Genomic DNA, 6,000 nt, shown 5'->3' with positions numbered 1-6,000 from the left:
TTAGTTCTTTATAGTACGCCAAATGCACCAGTTAGTATAAGGGGGTGTTTGTTTCATGGATTATAAATTTATTCCCAGGAATATGACTTTGGGAATCTTTAATTCCTATGTTTGTTTCAAGTTTTAAAAAATTATGCCTAGGAACTTTTTATTCCTTGGAATATAAATTACACATGACTTTCCCACTTTTTATTCCCATGTTAAATGGTGGGAATCTTACATTCCCATGGGAATAAGAGGTAACCTCCCATAACTCCCCACTCTCCCATTATTTTTAACTCATTTATTTTTTTGTTTTAATATTTTAAAATATTAATTGAATTTATTTTAAAAATGTTCCAAGGAACTTTATTTATTTACCAAACATATTGATAGAAATAATATTCCCAGCAATAATATTCCAAGGAATAATAATCCTAGGATTATAATTTTAATCCCCCAAACAAACACACCCTAAGACTCATTCTTTAATTTTTCTTCTCGCTTGTTGCTTAGTAGCCATGAGTACGTTCAGGATAGTTAATCACTAACACAACTCTTTTTTTTAGGGGAATTTAAACCAATGTATTCTTTTACACATTATTATTACAAAACTGTTGACGAGTCAGAGGAACGCTTGAAAAAAAGCAACGGATTAAATTTTTTAGGACTACAAGAGAAAGAGATGACACATCTCTACAAAAACTTTAACGTATTAGGTTTATGAGTCACATCTATTATAAACCTAACATTGTTTCATTCATAATTAATGTGGAACTTAATCACTCATACTTAAAACATAGAAAAAACCAACATGTAGTAGACGCGCACTGTTTGAATAGTACTCTTGTAGTGCTGAAAATTATATGATCCTAGCTAACTAACTAAAGCTTTATGTTTTTCCACCAAATTAAAGATTGTAACTTAGTAAGTCAAATTGAGAGTCCTCGATCAACCCTTGTCAGCAAATCTAGTAAAAGATTCATATATATGGGTTAATTTAGTGTAAAGTTGATAACTCCATTTAGATGTAAGAAATATCAAGGAAACACAAAAGTTTGTAACACACAGCGACTCTTGGATAAGGATTTGAAAAATGACGATCGATTTGTTTGGTCAGCTATGGATTAAATTAAAAAGCATTAATAAAGCTAAAGTACTTTGTATTAAAAGGAAGTTAGGTTTTGTGCCAGCAGAAATGATGTTTCAACATTTTGTTTTCTCTTTTGTATGTATGGTCCGTTCCAGCGATTATTAGCTATTTTTATTAGTGCGTTGTCGCATTATCATAAAACAAATACTCCCTATATTATAAAATAAAAATATTACGTATTGATAATGTCTTTAAACACAAAATATCTTGTATAACTAATACTATAAGGGTGTTGTTAACATGTGCATATAGGGCACATGTTAAGGTATCTTAATATAGAAATTTAACATTTAATGATACAAAAATTTAATGCTTAAAAAGTTAAAATTTAATGCTTCAACATTTAATACTTTCTATTTTTGTTTCCTTAACATGTGCCTTTGGTGCACATGTTAACATTCTCCGTACTATAATGATGCAAACAAACAAAAAATATGTATAAGAAAGTTCTGTAAATTAAAGCATTGAATTTCTTTGGATAAAAAGGTAGCGTTGAATTTTTGAGACCTTTCAAAAATGGTTTAAGTGTGAAACCTGTATATTTTTGGGAAAAAATAATTTTACAATAATGTATAATAGAAAATAATATCAATTAAATTTACTAAAAATAGTAAAATTCATAATTTCGATCAACATATAATTCACTTGATAAAGGATTATTTAAATCTCTCAACAAAAAAGCTTCTACTGTACATTTTTATTTTTTGGTGTAAATCGGGTATTCTCTGCGCGCAACTGCAGAGACTAATCCCTCGAGTGAGACTCAAATGAGTGGCAAACTCTCCCTAAGAATTTTAACACTGTTGCATGCCCAAGCATTCTAATGTACATTTTATTGATCACAACTATTGCTTCCAAATTCATTCAAGAAATTATTGCAATAGAGTCATCAAATTTTTATTCAATATTGTCAAATTGACCAATTTTTTGTTTTTAATTTAAGCAAAATGGCAGTGTCAATTTGATTGAAAGTAATGTAAAACTATATTTATTTTGTTAAATAGCTAGATTTTTTTTTTGGTAGAGTGTTAAAGAAATATTTATTCTAAAACGAAGAGAGTATTACGTTTCTTTTCATATTTTATCATGTCAAGTTGCACAATATTTTCAAAATCAAATATATGCGCCCCTAAATATAAATACTCATTGCATATTGCATTCTTATTAAAAAAATAAAAGTAGTAATATAGTTAGTGTACCTAAAATACCCGTTATATATCTTTGAATCAAGTTTTTTTTTTTTTTTACATCAATCTGTATATGTATCTAGTTTTATAGTTAATCTTGACTTTTCATATTTCAAGACCGATCTTGAATTTTCAAATTTTAACACCTGGATCCTTGTGCGAGGTGTCCAGACCAAGCGCTAGATTTTTTTCTCAAAATATGTGTTATTATAAGTTAATTTTTCTCGTTCTTTCTCGGTCAATCTTGAAAAACACTTGAGAGGCAAAAAGAGGGGGTTCTAAAGGAACCAAAACCTAAGGATTGTTCTTCGAGAATTCTTGAAACTAAATTCTTGTAACTCTTTTTTTGCTATCTCTTTTAAAGACGTAAGTCAATTTTGAACCGAGCTAAATAAACAATTTGTGTTTGTTCATTTTAGTCTTTTTTTTTAGCTTGATTAAATTTGCTTACACTTGAGTCAATTGTTGATAGTGGGGTGTAAATTTCACTCCAACATAATGAATTCAATGATCAATCTAGAACTTGAATTAGATCTTGTGTGAGTTATTCGGTTAACAGATTTACGATTGATTGAATTTGTGAGATTTAAGTGTCTTTTGGTTGGTTAATGTCTAAGTACTATTAATTGTTAATTGTTATGTTAAAGTAAATTGAGTTGCATAAGCCACATAATAAGAACTACATCTTTGTACATTTTTGTGTGCTAGCATGCATATATTTTTCTATGAAAATTGCTTGTTATTACAAGACGAAAGAGAGGAACCAATCTCACCCTTTAATTTATCCCAACCACCCATGTTTTCTTCCCCATCCTGCATTTTTATTTTTGTTTATTTTCTTTACAAGTGCATTTCTTGCTTATATTGTTCATAAGAAATAGCAATCCCCATTTTCTATTTATGAAGTGTTTTTTTCTCTTTTAAAAATGAACTCTCAAAAACAATTCTAAGTTCTCCTATATATAGAAGAAATATGAAACTGAATCAACCGTTTTTTTATGTTGCATATTTGCCACGTGTAGGCATATGTCCTTCGAAAACCATTCCCTCCAATATTCTTTAAGTTTGATAGATATCTTCTTTAAAAGTTTCTTTTGGACATTGATAAAACTTGTTAGCTTTAATAGTACTACTATTCAAATTAATTAAGTCTATCTATATATTATTATGAAAGTCAAACAACAATAAGAGTAACTGTTCTACGTAACTTCTACTAGTGTTTGAATATATATGAAGTCAAACGACAAAATGAAATTCGTAATAGGTCACGTAATAATAATAAAAAACATGTGAATCATTCATTCAAAAAAGAAGGTGGACTATCCTTATTCTTAATGCAAGATTCATTAATTGTCCGTGTAAGTGTGGCGGCTAGTAGAGTCAGCCAGCCAGCCAGCCAGCCATATTTGGCATACTTGACCGCACGCTATCCACACTTATCATCAACTTCTCATTACTTTACTCACCATAATCAACCCAAACAAATTCAATAGTATAAACCAATATAGGTCTGAAATTTCTTATTCACAATGTTAAAATTAGATAGAAGATGTTTATGATCATTCGGATTTCAATTTGAGGTACTTTATTTGTTTTTTTTTTGATAAGCAAAATAATGAATTATAAGGAGTACAAGGGGTACTCAACCCTTACAATTCAGAATAGATCACTTTAGATGCGTTGAAAACAATCTAAAGGATTATTACGCCATTCAGAAAAAACTAAATTAACATTTTACCTAGTATAGGCTTTTAGATAGTATTTATCATTTTACCTACATATTTTAAAAAGTTGTAAATAAATGCCGCCAATAAAATAATATTGTTATAGTAATAATAATAATAATATTTTGTATAAAATAAAATAGAAAACATCCGTTTTAATAATTTTTGCCTCATAGACAAAATGACAAACACCATTTAAAAACCATGCACATAATTGTAAGATTTTGAGTTTGAATTATTCGGGTGAAGAATTCAGGCTAACTATATTCGGGACAAAATGACTAACTCTTTCTTTGGTCACTACTTGCATTTGGTTCAGTTTGTGGTCGACACTCCTGATCGATCTTTGTGTCTCTGATATTTTTAGATATGTTTGGTCTCAAGGTTTAATGTTTGTCTTCGATGCAGTTATTATTCGTATAACTCTTGTGATTGATTTCAAACTCCTTGACTTAAAAGAGTCAGATATTGTTTGTTATCGTATGTTGCAGATAGTTTATATGGTACATGGACATTTTCGTGTTGGCAGTTGGTTCATTCACCAGCTTTTCATCTGACATGATTTTTTAGGAATCGTTTTAGATTACCTAATTTAATATTTCCTTTAAAAAAATTTGTTTTTCCTTTTTATTTTATTTTGTTTCAATGTCTAAAAGAGTGTCTTCTATTCTCTTTGATTTTTTTGACGGGTTATATTCTTTTCGATGTTATATATAATTATTTATTTACGAGCACTCGACAAATAATTGACGTTTACAAAATATGCCAACCTTAACATGTCTTCTATTATCTTTGATATTATCTTAATTATAAAAAATAATTGATCTATCTAAAAACTAATTTTTTTGTTTATAATAAAAAACGGAAAGAGTAATATATTTAAAATTTAATATTTGTTCGCCTAAATTTGACTTAAAGTTTGGCATATGAAGGGCTGCCTCACAGTGCACAGTGCACAGTAAGACCACAAGAAAATTGCTTTGCTTGTGTTGTGTCTTACTTTGGTGCTGAAGTACATCCTCTCTCGTCAGATTTCACATGCTCTGCACCTATTTCTTAATTCAAATAATTTTTTATAAAATGTCATAAGCAGTGACGGAATTAGTTTCACTTTTTAAATGAAGTAGACATTATTTTTTGTTTTAGAACGTTGCACTTTCATCCCTAAAATTTGGTCACTATCGTGTTTGCTACAACACTATTACATAATTGTCATTTTAAGTGTTAATTAATCAAGTCTTTTTATGCTGGTTTCACGAGCATATATTTTAGTCTACAATATATATCAACCGATTCATTAATTATTCGATGAACCTAAAAAATCAAATATTTTCATAAAAAGGATTTGATTATATGCCACAAGTGATAAATCTTTCACTATTAAATCAATATATAACATCTCATTTGATCCAATAGTGGTACTTATTGATTCAATGATAAAAATAAATTTGTGTATGATGAAAGACTCGTCTCACTTATCCGGGAGAGGGTTGCCTCCAGTCACATTTTTGTTCAGTTAAATCCACACCATTCATTTGATTTTTTGCAGGTGTCTACTTATAACAAAAAAATTAATAAAGGGTGGATGATGAAACTGAACTCCCTCCCGTGACACTTACACGGGAGACAATCCCCACCCCACTTATGCACATTAGACAAAACTCTTAGAGCCTGTTTGATACGCATGATAAGAGACATGATAGGATAATTGTATCATATCATGTCTCAATCTAGTGTTTGATGAGACAACATAATATGATAAGTTAATCCTGAAACTTATCATATCATGTTTCTCTAGTTAAAAATTTTATCCTGAATTTTAGCTGGGTTACCAGCAGGATATGATAAGAATATAATTTACTACTTTATTCTATAAAATATATTTTAAAATAAATAAATGAAAATTTATAAAATATAAATATTAAATAATTTGATATCAAATTAAAAATAAAATAAA

This window comes from Trifolium pratense, linkage group LG7, assembly GCF_020283565.1.
Source record: "Trifolium pratense cultivar HEN17-A07 linkage group LG7, ARS_RC_1.1, whole genome shotgun sequence".
NCBI lineage: Eukaryota > Viridiplantae > Streptophyta > Magnoliopsida > Fabales > Fabaceae > Trifolium > Trifolium pratense.
Note: the sequence above shows the minus strand (reverse complement) of the source record.